Source organism: Ictidomys tridecemlineatus, chromosome 13, assembly GCF_052094955.1.
Source record: "Ictidomys tridecemlineatus isolate mIctTri1 chromosome 13, mIctTri1.hap1, whole genome shotgun sequence".
NCBI lineage: Eukaryota > Metazoa > Chordata > Mammalia > Rodentia > Sciuridae > Ictidomys > Ictidomys tridecemlineatus.
In genome coordinates, this window is record NC_135489.1 from 73973828 (window position 1) to 73993883 (window position 20056).

General features: G+C 43.4%; 1 pseudogene; it reads left to right on the forward strand.

The window, feature by feature from the left end:
• The first annotated feature begins 18430 nt into the window (after positions 1–18430).
• On the forward strand, positions 18431–19561 carry LOC144370175 (C2 domain-containing protein 2 pseudogene; annotated as a pseudogene).
• The last annotated feature ends 495 nt before the right edge of the window (positions 19562–20056 follow it).

Consider the following 20056-nt stretch of genomic DNA (forward strand, 5'->3'; position numbering starts at 1 on the left):
GACGCAGGTTCATTTGAAGATCAAATAGGGGGGCATACAACCCAGTTCCGCTGGGAACCTGTATCCCTCACTTTAGCCATATTATTAGGAATGGGAATTGCTGCAGGGGTGGACACAGGGACCACTGCCCTGGTCTGTGGGACACAACAAATGACCCAATTAGAAACAACAATGGACCAAAACTTAAAGATATTAGAAACCTCCATCACAGCTTAATCAGGAATCTTTAACCTCTCTCTCTAAAGTTGTTTTACAGAACAGGCAAGGGTTGGACCTCCTCTTCATGAGAGAAGAGGGCCTTTGTGCTGCATTGAGGGAAAAATGTTGTTTTTATGCCGACCATACTGGAGTTGTAAAAAAATCTATGAGTAAATTAAAAAGATGCTTTGAAGAGCGTCAGCGAGAGAGAGAGGCCCAAAAAGGATGGTATGACTCTTGGTTCACACAGTCCCCCTGGTTAACTATGCTTTTATCAGCCCTGGCCAGTCCATTAAAAATCCTTATATTGTTGCTAACTATAGGACCCTGTTTTCTCAACCGTGTAGTTTCCTTTCTCCAAGCCCAAATTGGACAAGTCAAACTTATGGTAATCAGACAACAATATACCCCACTAGCAGACATAAAATGTGACACCCCCCAATGATCACTTTTGTAATTAAAAGTAGCCAGAAGAAGAAGTGGGGAATGAAAGGTTAATAATCTTGAGAACTGTTTGCTAATCTTGTTCCCAGAATGTGCTATCCCCAACTGCGAACTGTTTGCTAATCTTGTTCCCAGAATGTGCTGTCCCCAACTGCCAAACTGCAAAATGTAACTTCCCTTCCTGCCCTCTCCAAGGAAAGTATATAAACTCCGCTTAAGCTGTTCTCAGGGCTCTCTCTCATCCTTCCAGGATGGTCTGTGGGTGACCTCCCCCACAGGACCCATGTGCTCTATGGGGGCTCCATCTTCATCTACACAGTGTGGGGGGGAGGGGCACAGCCTAGTGAATGGATTGAGCAGTTTTAATGTCAACATAAATTTTGTTGCTATAATTACTGACAATGCCATCCTAAACAATGAAAAAAAATACCATCACAAAGATAAAACAGGCAATTTAAGAGGGGAGGGGAAGGATAGCTGTGGTGGAGGATCTGGCACTGGGTAATTCTCAGGACCTAGTAACATATGGGTGGTGCCATAGAGGACTTTAGAACTAGGGCAGCCCAAAAATATTCCAGAAGTGGAAGAGCTGCTGGACTAATAGTTACTTGACTTCCTGCCTCTGGCATTTGGGTACCTGATTTTGGTAACGGAAATTTATGTTGCTGCCAGGAAAGGTGGCTCTCTTTGAAAGGATGTGTTGGCAGCTTGGATCATCATCTCTACCAACTGGAAGGTAGTGTTTGTTCTATGTCCTCTTGGCTTGCTGACGGTGCTGATGGTGCTGGAATTTGGACATCCTCTAGTTTTGAGATCTATTCTTCCTCCATCACAGGGAATTTGGTGATATGCTGCCTGAAATGTAAGCAGGTAAACTGGGCCACTACTGCTGGTGGCAATTCTATTACTTGAGATGGTGCTAGAGCTATGGGAGAAAACACTCCCAACATGACTGCCTTTCCCTGGGCCTTTCCCAATTCACACTAGAACCCTGCCTCTGAGAAGATCCCCACCCCTCTCCACACAACAGGCAGTCTTCCCACTCCAGGGTCCACCAGTTACAGGATGTAGGCTTGTGTGGCTTGGGACCAAATGCAGATCCCCTGGGAACCAACACAGATTCCTCTGAATATGCCTTCAGTCATCCACCCCAGGCCCATCATCAGAGGGCTCAGACTCACTGGGATCTGTGTTCTCCAGCTGTGGAAGGAATTTCTGGATGTGGAAGTTCAACTCTGATTCAGGCATGGTGAGCAACAGGAAAGTCCTGAGAAGCTTCCAGTTGTCCAGGTCCTGGGCCATCAAAAAATTTTCTGGTTAGAGGTATAGCCACATTTCAATGATGGAGCAGAGGATGCTGTAGAATTTTGAGTGAGACAGGGAGCCATGAGGGGCTGGGGCTCTTCTTTAGCTGGAACCTCCCTAGGCCCCCTGCATGGTAAGCTTCCCAAATAGTGGGCAATCAGGTCCCATGCATTAGATCAAAGGGGGAAAACCTGTGAGGCACACGTATGGGTAGAGTGCTAAACACACTTGCCGTCCAGTCTGTGTACAGAAATGTGTGTGAAATCCTGGCTGGGTCTGGCTGTTTTGGGGAGGGATCTTCACAGGGTCTGGCTCTGAAACACCAGTCACTCCTCTGTTTCTTGGGTACCCACCACAGTTCAGTATGTTTCTTCTACAGGGTAAGCCCCAGACTTCAGTCCTCCTCTGGGAATCACACAAGGCGGAAGCTGGGGTTTGCCTAGCCATCCTGTACAATAGCCCCCCAAGTGACCACTCTCAAGAGATGAACCTTCACTCTTGGCCCAAAGATCATTCATTTCTTTTCTTAAAGGTACTCCTCCTCAACATCTGATTGGAGGTATCCATATTTAGAGAAAGCCAGGAGACTTTCACCTCTAATATCCTGTGCCCAATATCTGCCTAGCTGCCTTGTGTGCTTTATTAACTTCCTGACAATCATGAAATCTCAGGATGTCTGGGAGGTTAGTCTGCACTGCTTCCTAAATGATATACCATGTGCCTGCCAATGGTAGGTGCTTCATATACATTTGAGCCATGAATAAACCCAATCACCTTCTGCCTACCTACCTCAGGGCCAGAAACTACTCCGTTCACCTCAGAGGTCCCTGTTTTGGCTACATGCAGGTCAGGAATTCTCCCAGATGCAGTCCACAAACTGCTTTCCAGATGTGGAAACTTCTTTTTCTGAGGCCTGAGAGTAGTAAAGCCTGAGTCAGAGAACTTTCTCACAGAAAGGGGACAGGCCCACAGGGGATGGCCAGAGCCTTTGGCAGCCTGCTCCACAGGACCAGGCCTGAGGCAAACACTCCTAGGTCTCATTCTTCTTGGTTTTTTAAACATACAGGCAGGGTTCTCCTCTGAAAACCCTACTTTCCACAGAGCTGATTGAGGTTCAGACTGATGCCCAGCATTCCTAACATTAAACCAGGAGACAGTCATGTGCCAGGGCTTAGAGGTGATATATACCTTAAAAAAAAAACTTTATTTTAGTTCATGGGGTTTTTGTTTGTTATGTTTTGTTTTGTTTAGTGGTGCTAAAGATTGAACACAGGGCCTTGTGCATGGGATTCAAGGATGCTACCAATTGAGCTATATCCCCAGCCCTAATACTTTTATTTTAATTAATTAATTAATTTATTTATTTATTTTGCGGTGCTCAGGATCAAACCCAGTCCCTCATACATACCAGGCAAGTGCTCTGCCACTGAGCCACAATCCTAGCCCTGATAAACAGCAGATCCAGAACCTTCTTGCTACTGGCCAAATTTTGATAGAAATATAAAAATTAATGAACATAACAGATGATCCCCTTCTACAAGGCAAGCACCAGGACATTTTCGAGTTCCTGCAGAATGAGTGCTGTGAAAATATTCACTAGACAGGACACATGCTCTGATGGATCTTGGTCATCTTCTCCCTAGGTTGGAGAATCAAAGAGGGCCCTTTCAACAGATGGAAACAGTAGTCATCTGCAAAATGACTCACTGCTATATAGTCAAACAAAATATTTTCCCTCCATATTCTCAGGGTATATGAGACACACACACACACACACACACACACACACACACACACAACACAAACCTGGTGAGGGCCTAAGGCTATCCAAAGGAGAATTTGGTTCATAACCCACTTGAATCAAATGTATAAAATATGATATGTCCAGAACTATGTAATGTTTTGAACAACCAATAATAAAATTTTTAAAAAGGGGAATTTGGTGGGCTAGAATATGGTCACTTACAGTGACCTGTCCAGTCTTATCTTTGGTCTCCTTGCAAAAAAAATTGCCAGAGTCATTGGGACCCAGTGCTGACCAAGTACCTCCACCCTCTGGAAAGTTCTCTACTCAATCAGGGCTTCCCTGACACCTGAGCATCCACAGATTGGTAGGAAAAAAACTCATGATGACATATGCATAAGTTGACATAGTTACACCAACACACCGTGGATTAGGTTCCCAGACAGACCTGGGTGGTTTGGGGGACACAGAGCTTGGCTCAGACCTATCCCCTCCTTCTGGTTATATGTGTGACCCTGAGGAAGCCTTGGTGCCTTGCAAGGCCCCCATAGCTTCCCAACATGTTTCCCAGTGATCATTCTAGCATCTGCTTTTGAGGTGTATGTGCCCATAAATACATGGACTCCCTGAGAAACCCTAATTCTAGAGTCATGTGTCTGTGATGCACACATAGATGACACAACATAGGAAGGTGAAGAACAAAGGAAGACATACAACTGTACCATGACCTATCAGAGAACCTGCTCCTGGGGCTTTCCTGATGCTCCTGTAACAGGCACAGTCTAATTAGACTTGTGTCTTGAGGGAATCTTCTGCTGGACTGGGTAGTATTTGGGTTGTCAGTCTGGTGAAGGAGGAGAGTCTCCATTGGGCTTATTGAAGCAGTTTGTGATGACTTTTGTCAGCAGTTTGTGAGATATAAGTGGGACAACAGGAGACAAATGTGCTCCAAAAGAGTTTCATCATTTCTCAGGGTTGTCATGGACAAAAAAGTTATGATTCTTTGTGTTTAGCAGACCAGAAGAGGAGAGGGGGTATAGGTTGAGAGAGAGCCAGTGGCTGACATTGTAATTGCTCCCATGGGCTGGTGTCTTTAGGGGGGATGGTCCTGCCCCACTGGAGTGGGTGCCCTGGCCTAATTGAGTAGCCTGGTAAGCATCTGTTTGCTAAATCGATGGTCTGGGATACACAAATTGGTGAAAGGTGCAGCTGAGACCAATATCTTCTTCAGGAGACTAGGCATGAGGAGGATGGAGATAAGGTCCAGGTCTCCCAGAAAGGATCAAAGAATCTGCAGAACCCAAGACAAGCCTCTTGGAGGTACTTTTCTCAACTGCCAATGGACAGTTGTGGGATGGTGGTAGGATGACCTGTGAAGGGTCCTGTGGGGCTGGGCAGCCAAGAGTGGCCAGCCAGTGTAGGGAAGTCAGCAGATGCTAGACAGGGCTTCATGAGAGATGCTTCTGGTAGGTTCCTTAACCCAGGGGCAGGGGTGAGGTACAAAGCTTGCCTTGGGAAGTACCCATGGCAGGGTTTAGGGAAGGTGAAATTCAGGAATTCCAGTGGGGAGTGCAAAAGGCCCTTCTACTGCTACCAACATGGCTTCAGGTGAAATGGCAATGTCAGACTTGTTCCCAGGATGTAGCTTTGAAAGGTATGAGTAAAGAACCTTGGGCACGTGCAGAAGACCATCAATACAGGGAAGGAGACAGGGTCTCACCAGGAAGGGACATGAGCACATGCAATGTGTGTGCGGGCACCAGAAGCAGGAGGGATAGGCCAGAGAACTGTGTGCCTGGTGCGTTTATGGGTCCTGGGGGTGCTGTGGAGTGCTGGCACTGGGGCTATGGATCCACATCATGCTGGTTCACCACCTGACCCAGTGGGGTTCCTTGATCATCTAAGAATGGTGGGAGATATTGGATTTGAGCATCCACAGCTATGGCAATGGTAGTGATCCCTCCTTTCCAGTGGTGGTGGATGCAAGTGACTTTCTGGAAGCTAAACTCAGTATCATGGTTTCTGTTGGGAATTGCTGAAATCATTGAACCATCTGGAGGGCCGGAAATTTGATTCCATCTATCTATCTATCTATCTATCTATCTATCTATCTATCTATCTATCTATCTATCTATCTATCTTTTCTATTTAAATCAGGCATAATAAATCCAAGGGTGCTTCAAAACTCAGCCACATTCCCAGCCTTTTTGTTATATTTTTATTTAGATACATGTTCTGGCTAAGTTTCTGAGGCTGGTTTGAACTGGCCATCCTCCTGCCTCATCCTCCCCAGATGCTGACATTACAGGCATGGTAACTTAACCTATCATTTGGTCAGATATCTGCTGGTTAAATATTTTTCTTAGGGAATGGCCAGGAGAAAGGAAATTATGTCATAAAAGGATCCTTCATTATTGTAAAGTGCTAGAGGTTGTGGTTTGAGTTAATCCAACAGTCATCTTAAATAATAATGACCTCAGCATTTAATTTATCCAGGTTGTCACTGCCTCTCTTCCTACCCCATGCTATCATGGATCACTGAGAATTTCTATGGTCAGAGTTCAGCTACAACACTTTTCTTTCTTACTAAGACTGGACTAAAACTTTCTACAATGACACCTCCTAGGACTGGAGGTCTGGAAAGAAGAATTTGTCAGTAGTGCTTTCAAATATAAAACCACAAAATTTGGTAGTAAGTGATTTGTTTTGTCTAGTGATGATTTTCTTTTAAATTTGTCTAAAGAGGTAAGACAAGAAAAGGACCTAGACTAGTTATGTACTTTGGAAGGAGAAAGATAAGGGGAAGAGAGCCAGAGAACAAAGGAAATTCAGAATGAATAAAAAGGCAGAACATGCTCATTTCTTGAGATACCAGGATACCAGCTATGGCCCCCTTCTCCCTCCCAGGAGAAGTCTGTTACTCCTTTGAAAAATAAACCCTGCTTTATATGCTTGCCTCAGCGTGCTTCTCTAATGTGATAATTCAACACGTGAGGAAGCAGAACTTGTCACCAATAACCAGTATTATCAAAAGTCACCACCTACATTTTATAATTCATATTGTGCTGTATTTGCTTGACCTCTGTGTACCCTATGGCATTTTGTCTGTCCATCTTCAGTTTTCATAATGTTTCCTCCTGCACACTGCAGCATGCTAATCAGTGTCTGTTTACTTGGCTTTTAGAGAAAATAAGTTTCATGTGAATTAAGGCATTTAATTAAATGGTCTTTCACATTGATCAAAACTCTGACAACTTCTGTTGCCTGCTTTCATTCCTGAGATTCCCTGATTCCCTCTTATGTCATTTAACTTCAGCCTGAAGTTCCTTCCACAGATTTTGGCAGCAGGTGCATCACTGAGGGGTTGATGTGGGGTTCTGTGGTGGTGTATGGTACAGTTCAGTTCTCAAAGCCTTTGGTCTGCTTCTTTGCTGCTACTTGTGATTTCAATGCATTCCAGAGGCCAACTATGATATGATGTCAGGATCATGGCAATATCTGCATTAATCTTTGTATTTGTTTTTGTTTGGTCTTCAATGAGGTTCCAAATTGATCTTTTATTTCAGCACTGCAAGGTCATATTGCAATGTCCCCTAGCCTTCATGTTTTGTGATGAGAAGTCATAGACCCTCAAACTTTATAACAAAAGTTGTCATTTTCTCTATTTTCAAGAGTTTTCTTCCTCTTTGATTTTCAGTGGACTGGGCACATGAGATTTTTGAAACTTCCTGGATCTGGGGTTCCTGCATTGTAGAGTTTTCAGACATTTTTTCTCTCATGAAAATCATTGGTCAACACCTTGTATCTCCTTCAGGCACTCCTGTGGGACATATGGTACAATTTCACTACTATTTTACACATCTCTTATGTTCTTTTCATTTTCCTTCAATCTTTATTCTTGTCCTTTTTTGTCAGACAGTATTATTACTGTTGGTCTGCAGGTTCTCTAACACTTTATTCCTGGGCTCAGAAGTCATTTCTTTCATTAGCTTTTTGGGAATGGTTATAATGGATGTTTCTATGATGAATCCTTTAAGTGGATCACTTTAGGGATGGAGTATTGCCAGATTTTCCTCATCTTCTCTGTGCTTTGGTCTGTAATTATGCATAGTGTTCTGGACAGGTGGATTATGGTAGAGTGAGATACTGGTTCCTACTAAAATACAGTCAAGGTCAAACAACACATGTGTCTTGCCTTCAGAAGACCTCTGTAATGCTCAGTGCAGATTTCAGGCCCTTGCTGTATGGTCATGCCCGAATGACTCCTGCACCACTGAGGGGTTGATGTGGGTTTGTATGGTGGGTTGTTATTCAACACAGTCCCCAATCTGCCTCAAAATGCATGTGGGTGACTGGATGCTTTTTGAAAACATGGGTGCATACACTGTTGTCACTGCTTCTAATTTCAATGGATTCCAGAGGCCAACTATCTAGTAGGTGATGTCAGTACCAACATGGTAACTAAAGCAGCAGATCCTAAATCATGGCTTCGCACTTGAAGTGAAGGAGCAGGACATGGGCACTCTGCCCATGCCTTGTTCTCAGGAAAGCAGCATGAAACGTCACTCAGCTGTGTGAACCTCCACTGGTATCCATGTGTAAGTGCCACTCTGTAGCTGTTCACTGTAAGTTTAGATTAAGTGATGTGGGAGTACCATTTAATTTAATGGTAGTTTTGAAATGTCTTTGTAAGAGTAGAGCTGGCACAGATGCAGCAGTATGGAAGACTAGAAGGTGGGGTCACACTTATCTGTGTTTATATGGAAACTATTTTAATATTTGATTTATATGGATTTTATTCACTTTGTTCAAACAAATTACTAAAGAGTGTCTTTGCTCTCAGAATGTGCTGTGCAATAGAAGAGCCAAAGTGTTAATATCACCTCCCCTGTGCATCCTGCAGGGCCAGAATAGGGAGATGCAGGGGTGAGAAAGGGTGTGGATGCAGTCACAGGCAGGAGCAGTGGTCCAAAGCCTGGCACCTGGGATGGCATGGGGTGACTGGGGGTCATAACCTACAATGATCTACATGAGTGTGGCAGCAGCACAGAGGTGGAGATGGAAGAGGCAATCACAGCACAGGGAGGAGTTAGGGGCCCCAGGGATTGCAAGCCACAGGCTGGGATGCACCACCCAGGGCTACATGGAGAGAGGCACCCAGAGAACACCAGGTGTGCTTTACTCCAGGCCAGGATATAGGGATACAGAGGTGTCCGGGAGGTAGCTGACCCATCCTTCCTATCCCCAGGACTATTCCAGGCACCTGCTGGCTGGGCCCAGGCTGTCCGGGCCTCCCTACCTTCTCCTTGTGCAGGGCACTCTTCTCCAGCATGTCTACTTGCAGGAATTTCTTGCCACTCTAGTGCAGGGCAGCTTTGTGAGGACACCAATGTAGCAGGCCACTCCAAAGCTTGGTAGTGGGCAGAGGAGGGTGAACTGGGGCAGTGGGGTTGGGCAGCACTAAGCCATGCAGCCTGGAGGTGGGCCCAGGATGGGGGATGAACAGAATCTCACCATCTTCAGACCAGCAGAGAACTCAGGGGCCAGACTCCAAGACCCTCTATGCCCTGACTTCATGGGTAAGGTTGGGGCAGGCCCAGCAGCCAAATCAGCATGCTCACACCACGTCACCCTGTTCTTTCTTTCATTTTCTGGCAATTTCCCTCTTCCTCTCCCCTTTGCTGCTACCCTCAGGCCTATGCATATGTTCCCATGGCCTGGGTGTCCATGCCCAGGAGCAGCCTGCTGGTCCCAGGACTAGTATTCAGGTCAACATGAGTTTACCCTTTGGTTTTGGGGCCATGGGGTCCAAGGGCAGTGGCCAGGATGACCATCAACCTAAGCACCTTCCTGGACCAAGGTCCCTGCATCTGCAGTAAATGGCACTCCTGTCTGATTATGGACAGAGGACAGACTGTCCAACTCAGGGATGGTGGTAAGGGGGCTCCCTGAACTCAGGCCCTATGAATTTTCACAGTGGCCAGGTTGGCACTGGACTATGGTACTGGAGATGGGCCAGTGTAGGGTACTGTGGGGAAGAGAGGGCTATGTAGTAAAGGAGGGATAAAAGGGGGCTGTCCTCTGGGTGGGGGATCTGTCCTGTGGTCTCACTGCTGATGATGAAAATGAGTCCAGAAAGGTGCCATCAAAGCCTGGATGGCAGCAGAAGCTCTTGCATGGGGTCAGACATGCCCTCTTCTGGTCTTTCCCAGTGCCCACTCTGACCTTTCCTTTTGGGAGAGCAAGATTACCTCAGTGGTGGAACACCCCCATTTTCACCCAGAAACAGGACCTACAGAGCCACAGGGAATCACATCAGCTAAGCTGACCCTCACTCCTCAGGTTGGGCTTGTGGGGCAGAAAGAAAGGGGAACTGCCACAGGGGTCCAGCTTTCAGAAAATCCTCTTCTTTTCTAACTATGAGTAGTAGTGGCTTTCGGGGGTCTTCCCTCACCCAGGCAAAAGCAGAGGGTCCACTTCCTGCCCCTGGGAGGAAGTACCTGTCTGGGGCATGAGTCCTGGCTCCTTCTCCTATAGCAATTGTACCAAATCCACCAGAAAGGGCAACTCTCAGAAGGCCAGAAAGGCCTGTCACATAGGAAGCCATGAGGCTACCCATTCAGCTATCTTCATACACCACCTGCCACCAGGCATACAGGTATGCAGGAGCCCAAGGCCACCTGATTCCTGCCTCCATTTGCTCTGCCCTATTGATCAGTTCACCATCAATAACCAACCTCCTCTCTCTGCCCCACCCATGGCTCCCTTCTCTGCCTCACCCAGAGGTGGGGTGTGCAAGATAACCTTCCCGGCAAATGGCGGTGAGGACTGAATGCAATGTCATTTTGTAACAGGAGTTCACTTAATGCTTTGACTATATACCTTATTGACTTGAAACTTACATTTTTTTCTTTTTCCAAAACTTCTTTTCCCTGATCTTTATCCTCCTTGATCTCTCTTCCCTAATCTCATTTTTCTCTGAATCACCTCTTTAAAAAACCCCTGTTTCCCATGATGAGCAAAATCACTGGCTCTGGGACAGGAGTTCCTTGGGTTTCTCCTTTGCAAGCAAAGCAATAAAACATCTTCCTTTGTGGTATATTATATGGTGTATTTAAGAGAAGGATCCATGTGCTGCTGAGAAGAAAGGTTGAAATATTCTATATATGTCATTTAAGTCTAAGTTATTGATTGTATTATTGAGTTGTATAGTTTCTTTATTCAGATTTTGTTTGGAAGATATATCCAGTGATGAGAGACGTGTGTTAAATTCATGTTTGATGAACATAGTTGCACCATTGTTTGGGGCATATATATTTATGATTTTTATGTCTTGTTGGTGTATGGTTCCCTTGAGCAGTATGCAATGTCCATCTTTATCCTTTTTGATTAAATTTGGCTTGAAATCTACTTTATTTAATATGAGGATAGAAATCCCTGCTTGCTTGCTCAGTCCATGAGTGGTATGATTTTTCCCAACCTTTCACCTTCAGTCTGTGTATGTCTTTTCCTATCAGATGAGTTTCTTGGAGGCAGCATATTGTTGGTTTTTTTATAAATCCAATCTGCTTTCATATGTCTTTTGCTTGATGAGTTTTAGCTATTAACATTCAGGGATATTATTGAGACATGGTTTATATCTTCATTTATATTTGTTAACTTGAATTGACTTTCTTATTTGATTAGTTTTTGCTTTAGGGTACTACCTCTTCTACTGATTTTCATTGTTGTTTTTCATTTTCTCTTCATGGAATATGTTGCAAAGGATGTTTTGTAGTGCCAGGTTTCTAGCTATAAATTCTTTAAACTTTTGTTTATCATAAAAAGTTTTTATTTCATCTTCAAATCTGAAGCTTAAATTTGTTGGATACAAGATCCTTAGTTGGCACCCATTATCTTTCAGAGCTTGGTATATGTTGTTCCAGGATCTTCTAGCTTTCAGGGTCTGAGTTGAAAAATATGCTCTTATGTTAACTGTTTTCTTCTATATGTATTCTGATTCCTTTCTCTCATGGATTTTAAAATTCTCTCCTTATTCTATATGTTGGGCATTTTTCTTATGATTTGACATTGTATGGATCTTTTGTGATTTTGTACATTTGGCATCCTGCATACTTCTTGAATTTAAATTTTCAATTCATTCTTCATGTCTGGAAAATTTTCTGATATTTTTTCATTGAATAGATTGCTCATTGCCAACCACTCTTAAATTTGGTCTTTTTATGCTATCCCATATTTCTTGAATATTCTGCTCATGGTTTCTTACTCTATGTTCTTTTTAAGATTATACATTTTATCTTCATTGTCTCATGTCCTATCTTCCAAGTGGTGTGCTTCATTGGTGATGATTTCATTTGAGCTTTTAATTTGATTTATTGTTTCTTTCATTTCAAAGATTTCTGTTTTGTTGTTTTGTAGAACCTCTATATCCCTGTTGAGGTCATCTTTTGCTTTCTGGGTTTGTTTATGAAGCTCATTTTTGAAGTGATCTTTCACTGCTTGTATTTGCTCTCTTATATTTTCCTTGAGTTGACAGAACATTTTATCCATGTATATCCTGAACTCTTTCTATGTCATTTTTTTTTCTGCTGTGGCTGCCAATGATTCTAATGATATGGTGTCTTGATTTGTTTGTGGTACTTTCTTCCCTTGTCTTTTTATGTTGTTCTTTTGTGTCTTCCTTTCCAACTCTGTGGGTCTGGGGTGTTATTGTTTTTACACTATAGATTTGTAGTGCTCTTGTAGTGTTCCAAGATCCCTCCTTTGTGGGGAAGGACAATATTTGCAGATCCCAATATCAACAATATTCCCCCTATAAACCATTTGTTGTTATTAAGATGTTTATAGTTTAGTCTCAACATCCAGAAATGTTGGATTCAATTATTATCTAAAATATAATCAGTAGTTTTGTAAAAAGGTTTACAGTTTCTGACAGTGAACAATGAACTGGGAGTGTAGCATAGGACAATATGCTGAGGAGGAAGCATGTGAGGATATAGAGTTAATATATCTTAGGACATGTGAAAGAGAAACCTAATGAAGAGGGTTAGTAGCAAGAGAATAGAGAGAAAATAATTTAGGATAAACAAATACATGGGAAGACAGTAGGGAATATAAAACAAACACATTTTTGTATCAAGACAAATACAGGATGTTAAAATAGCAAAATTTGGAGGGGGAAAGAAAAATGAAAGAAGAAAGAAGAGGGAAAAAAGAGCATATACATGGGCTGGGGATGTGGCTCAAGCGGTAGCATGCTCGCCTGGCATGCGTGCAGCCCGGGGTTCGGTCCTCAGCACCACATATAAACAAAGATGTTGTGTCTGCCGAAAACTAAAATAATAAATATTTTAAAATTCTCTCTCTCTCTCTCTAAAAAAAAAAGAGCATACAATACTTGTATATTATATTATTCATTTCACTTAGTCCTCAAAACCCTATTTCATGCAAAGTTCTTGGTTGGGGATGTGAGCGCCAGACGATAGAGGGGTAGAAGAGAAAGAGAAAAAAAGAAAGAAAAGAAAAAAATTATCAAAAGAAGAAACCAGGATTGTTGCTAGTTTTAGAGATCCTTTCCTTTTCTGTTTCTCTTCTCATCCAATAGGTGGCATTGTCTGCTTTAAGTTGGTGTCTGCTCTCAGGATGTTGTAGGTAACCATGGTCCTGGAGTAGGGTGTCTGCAAGATGGGAGTGCCACCTTTCAGTCAAAGCTGGGAGACCACACTTCATGGGTCTCTTTTTGGGACCTCTCATCTGACTTTTGTGCCCAGTATTGTCTCCCTCTCTTGCCTGGATTTCTCAGCTCTGGGTCTCTCTGTTAGGCTCCAAACTTTAGTCCCATCCCCTCACTTAGCAGTTCTCTCTTGGGGGCCCTCTCACACCCAGGCTCATATCAGGTGGGTGGCGCCCTGATTACAGTGCACACCTGCCCAACTGGGAACTTTTTTGTGTTGGGTGGTTACTGTGCCAAGTTATTGCCACTGAGAGGAGGGGGACAGGAGTTCAATACCTGGTACCTGGCCAGGTGGAGATTCGATTTGAGAGCTGCCCCCATCAAATAAGGTGAGAAAGTGCATCCAAGATGGAATTGGTCTGCTTCCAGCACTGGGGTGTCTGGTGAGGTTAGGGGAGCTGGGCGATGACATTGGTTGGTAGGTAGTAGCTGAGTGACCTGCGTGGAAGCAGAGTGCAGTCTGGAGTTCTGCAGAGGTGCTAATAGATGATTCTGCTAAGGCACTTGAGAGCCGTGCATGGGCTAGAACTGTGGGCTTTGGGTTTAGGGAACCAGAGGTATGGAGTCTTACTTGAATGCTAAGGCTCTGAGCCCTGCGTGGGGGTCACAGTACTAGTGATTTCTGCAGAAATCAGCTGTATAGGGGTCCTCTTAAGCTCTCTGAGATGCAGTATTCCAACTAGGTGAGATCTGGGTCACAGAGCAACACAGGATGCGGCCTCTGTCTGGCCAACCATCTTGAAATCTCTGTATTCTGGTTTTCAATATTCAGGTTTCCAAAACTTTCATTTCTGTGGTCAGCAGCCAGACCTGCTCCATGGGGAGCACCAGCACCAGCACAACAGAACAATCCAGGAAACCCAGGCCCAGAGAGAAGCCTGGAGCCAGCAGAAATTGACAAATAACTTTCTTAAAAAATAATCTAAGTATAGTCAGAATAAAAAGTGCCAAGAGTTTAAGATTTTAAACCAATTTTCACAATTATGCCAATTTATTTTTTTAAGTTCATGCTTTCTTGTTTTAAATATCTTTATTTTATTTTATTTTTTATGTGATGCTGAGGATCAAACACAGTACCTTACACATGTGAGGCAGGTGCTCTAACACTGAGTTACAAACTTAGTCCACCAATTTAATTTTAATGCATTGCTTGATATTTTGTAAAGCGTGGAATTCACTTTGGGACCTTGGGACATACAGTTTGCTAAATCAGGTCCAGATTTTAAGATGTGAACTTGGCATGCAATTTTGAAGGACTCATGTGAGAGCTACCTCTTACTTTTAGCATTTCCTTTTAGGAGAATGTTATAGTTTGCATCTGGAATGTCCCTCAAAGACTCATGTGTGGTTGCGTGTTCCCCAGTTGGTGGCACTGTTTGGGGGTGGTGGAGAATTTAGGAGGTTGGGCCTTCTTAGAGGTAGGTCACTTGGGGTGTGCCTTTGAAAGTTTATTTTGTCCCTGGTGCTTCTCTCTCACCCCTCACCCCTCTCTCTCCTGGCCATGATGTGAACAGCTTTATTCTGCCATACCCTCTGGCCTTGTTCTGCCTCCCCAGAGGCCCAGAACCAATGGAGCCATGTGACTATGGGTGAAAACCTCTGAAGTCATTAGCCCAAATCTTTCCTCTTCTAAGTTTTTCTCAGATATTTTATCACAGCAACAGAAAGCTGAATAATTCAGAAAAAAATGTGTCAGACATTTTGGATTACGGGTGAGCTGTAAGTTTTTAAATGTGAATTTCTAGATATATTATAAAATTGATTTAAGCATCCACTATTTAATGTTATGTACCATACCTAGCTTAGGAAAGAAGTTGGAGGCTACAACAATTTTAATTCTTGAAATACTTTTAAAAGAAAAAACATTCTTTCCCTGAATTTTCAATGGCAGGCTTCTTTTCTTCAACTACATTGCTAACAATAATTTCGATAAAAACAAATGGAAGTGCTCATTAAATCTTAGAGTAGATGTTGCCAGATAAAGATATAGGAACCGAAGCTTATATAAATATGGGACAGCATAAAAGAGACCAAAAACAAATGAGGAAACTAGTTTTGCACAATGTTCATAAATCTAGAATAAATCTACTAATGTCACCTCTTTTCAGGCTCCCAGACATCGCTAAGCCAAGGGTTTTTATAAACACATCAACAACATTATCCCAAAGTAGTGTACTATAATTGTATATTATAGAGGTAGAATTATAGCTTGGATATATTAGAGTTGGGATCTGGAATGTCCTATAAAGGCCCATGAGGTAAAGGCTTGGTTCCAAGGGTGGTGCTCTTGGGAGCTGATGTGATCTATAAGAGATTGAGGCCAGTAGGAAGTCTTTACGTTATTAGGGGTGTCCTCTTAGAGGGGATTTTAAGACCCCATTATTTTCCTCTATTTTTCTTCTTGGCCTTGAGGCTAGTTGTTTTGCTTGGCCAACCCTCATTCCTGAAGAGTTGCCTGCCACCCCACTCAGAGGCCATCACAGAGGCCTAAAAATAGGTGTGATAAACATGGACTCCAAAACTTTGAACCAGAGTACACTTTTTCTCTTTTTTGGTTGGCTCTGTCAGGTATTTATTATAGTGGTGGAAATTTGACTAACACCCTAGGGCACCAGTGTTCTTAGGAGATCCATCAGTGTGCTAAGGAGCTAAAAAGCTTTGTAGTCTGGATGCAAAACCTGAGTGCAGAATTGAGCAGGAAGGCCTCTCAGTGTGTGGGAGCTGGGACTGCACTTTCAATTCTTAAGTAGGTCAAGAGTGATACCCATGCCCATGACCCTCTCTAACCTGCTCCTTCACTCTCCTTTGTCTTCACTATTAAGTCTCCCTTCTACTTTCACATTTTTTTTCATCCCCAGATTTCACATATGAGGGAAATTGTATAACACTTGTCTCTCTGTGTCTGGCTTATTTTGCTTAATATTATGATCTCCATTTTATGTACTTTCCTGAGTGACATGACTTTATTGTTCTTTATGGCTGGATAATACTCTATTTTGTGTGTGTGTGTGTGTGTGTGTGTGTGTGTGTGTGTGTGACATTTTCTTTATTCATTTATCTACGAACAGACATGATCTGATTCCATAAGGAATTGTGCTACGATTTACAAGAAGGAGCAAACTATAGGATAGTATGCTGACTTTAATTCTTTCAAGGAATGATACACCTGATCATAAGTAGTATTAGATTTTGCACCCTGAGGAAACTCCTTCCTGATTTCCATAGGGCTGTGCTAATTTCACAGCAGTGTGTGAATATTTCATTTCCCTCATATCCTCATCAGCATTTGTTTATTGTTTTTTTTTGTATTCTTGATGATTGCCATTCTGACTGAGTGAGATGAAATCTCAATGTAGTTTTGATTTGCATTTCTCTAATGGCTATACATATTGAACATTTTTTTCATATAATTATTGTCCATTGTGCTTCTTTGAGAAGTGTCTGTTCAGTTCATTTGCCCATTTATTGATTGGATTGTATGATTTTTCTAGTGTTAAATTTTTTGACTTCTGTATATATTCTTGATAATCATTCTCTGTTCAAGTGTGACTGGCAAAGATTTTTTTCCCTTTCTATAGTCTATCTGTAGAAATTGTTTCCTGGGCTGTGCAGAAGCTTTCTAAACTGATACAGTCTCATTTGTTGATTCTTGTTATTATCTCCTGAGAGAAAACCTGAGTTCTGTTCAGGAAGTCCTTGCCTGTTCCAGTGTCCTAAAGTGTTTCCCCTGAATTTTCTTCTAGTCCTTTCAAAATTTCAGGTATTTTGTTAAGGTTTTTGATCCATTTTGAGTTGACAGAGGTGAGAGATAGGGATCTAGTTTCAATCTTCTACATATGGATATTCAGTTTTCCCAGCATTGTTTGTTAAAGGGGCTGTCACTTCTCCAGCACATGGTTTTGTTACCTTTGTCAAGAATCAGATGGCTCTAGTTGTGTGGTTTATTTCTGTGCCATCTATTCCACTTAACTGGTCTACAAGTCTGCTTTTATGCTCAGACCATGCCATTTTTGTTACTATGACTTGGGAGTATATTTTAAAATTCAGTATTATGAAGTCGCCAGCATTTCTCTTTTTGCTCAGGATTATGTTTGCTATTCAGGGTCTTTTGTTCTTCCCTTTGAAGATTTTTTTTGTAATGCTGTAAAGAATATTTTTAGTTTGATGATGCTTTCATTGAATCTCTGTAATGAATGATTAGTAACAACGATAGTTCAGAAAGTTCAATTTATAAAACAATGAAGAGAAATACACTAATGAGGCCCTCTGGCTGCTGGGTCTATTCCTGTGTTCCCTTTTCCCAGATGTGCCAGGCCATGGGCACCTGGCTCCAGCCAGGTATTTGTTCCCTATTCACACTGCCTGGCCTAGAGCTTCCAGACTCCACACCTCACCAGGCTTGGGACTGATTCACTCCATGCAGCTCCTGGCAGGCAAACCAGTGGATGTGCTGAGCTTGTAGCCGGAGGACTCTGTGTCCTGGCATGGGGGCTGTTCCAGGAGGTTGGGGAAAGGGAGGCTGGCTATTTGCCAGCATAGCTGGCTGGGCTGGTGATATGATGAGGTTCAGTGGTTTACGTTGATTTGGCTCTTCATGGAGTCTCTGATCATGATAGGCATGTACCTGACAGCAGGGCTCACTGACCAGGGCCTGACCCCTGCCACAGCGGTGGGAAGACCTGGAAGAGGAGCAGTGCCCGGGGTCCTATGCATTGCCTTCTTGGATCCTGAGGCTGAAGAGCTAGAGGGACCAGTAGCAGGCAGGCTGGGTGATCACACTGAACCATGAGGCCAAAAAAAGAAGGGGCCCCCTGCAGCTTTCCTTCCAGCAGGATCAGTGGCCTCAGCTATAGGAGCTGGCAGTTGGAAAAGTCACCAGTGTGGTTCAGTCAGCCCAGAAGGTGGTGGCCTGTCACATGGTGGCCTGTCACATGGTGAGCAAGACTCTTCATTTCCTGGTCAGCATAGTGCCCTTAGTGCTGGGCTTGGGATATCAGCTGTATGACATGCAGCTCTCCCTGGTTCACCTACAACTGGAGCTATACATGAAAGAAGAGGAAGAAGACATCCATATTAGAAGGTCCTACATCCACATGCCAGAAGTAACCATCAAGGTCCAGCCCAGAGCACTAGGGGAAGGCCAGGTTGGTGAGACAAATGCAATATACGAAGCCCTCAAAGTTATTTTGAAGCACCTGGTGAGTTCTGCCTCTCTGTCAGTGATTCTGAGCACCAAGCCCACAGACACAAAAGAAGCTCAGAATCTATAGCGTACTTTATCTACTGCTCAGGAAGCCTGTCCTCCTAAACCTCCTAGGGCCCATGAACTAAAACCACTGGTGAAGAACATCCATGCCTTGCTGCTAAATGATCCTGGTGCTTTAGGTAGTATAACCCCATGTGCATTGCCCAGCTGAATGATCCTACCCAGAGGTTTACCAGCACCCTAGCCAAGAACTCTACTCACCTCACTCGGGAGGAAGAGTTCACCTACAAGCTGAACAACAAGTCCAAGGAGTTACACCTGCAGTTTACAGAGGGAAGGCAGTCCTCTGAAAGTCTGATGGCCATGACCACTGTCTCTCTGGACCTGACAAAGCAGCAGCCTTCCAGGCTGCAGAGCTTCTTTCTGCTCAGTGGGCTCACCCTCAGCAGCTCAGCACTGGGCTCTGTCACCACAGAGTTTCCTTACATAGAAATCAGTGAAGTGAAATCCTTGCAAACTCCTTTCCCTGATGCTGTTGCTAAGAGAAATGGACTGACAAAGATGCCATATGACACCATGGTCACTACTGTCACTGCCATGAAGACAAAGCCTTACTGTGACGTGAGATGTCTTGGCTGATCTGAGTCTCCTCTGAAGATGCCCATCCAGGTGAAGGTCAAGGAGAAGGACATCTCCACCCAGGCCTGGTGGTGCTTCTGACAGTAAGAATGCCGTTCTTCAGATACAGAACTTCTGGTGTTGAATGGCTTCCATCAGTTCGCTGAAGTTGCCATCCAGCAGCCCACTAAATCTTCAAAGCTAAAACTCAAGTCTCATGAAGAAGAGAACTAACATCACCAATCTGAGTCAACATACTCAAAGAAAGCATTTGGTTTGGGGGCATTGGCTTTCTTCACTTAGCATTATATTCACCAACTTCATCCATTTACCAGCAAATGCCATGAATTTATTCTATTTTAATTCTGAGTAATATTTCATTGTATATAAATATCAAAGTTTCCCTATCCATTTATCTACTGATGGACATCTGGGTTGGTTCCACAATTTAGCAATTTTGAATTGTGCTGCTATAAAAATTGATATGGCTGTGTCCCTGTAGTATTCTATTTTTAAGTCCTTTGGGTACAAACAAGGAGTGGGATAGCTGGGTCAAATGGTGGTTCCATTCCAAGTTTCCAAGGAATCTCCAAACTGTTTTCCAGATTGGCTGCACCAATTTGCAGTCCCACCAGCAATGTATGAATGTGCCTTTTCCCCCACATCCTCGCCAACACTTATTGTTTTTTATATTCTTGATAGCTGCCATTCTGACTGGAGTGAGATGAAATCTTCTGCTTTTTGCTGCTGACCTATTAGCCCATTGGTTGCTGCTTATAGGGGTGTTGCTAGTTCATTGGACTTTTAT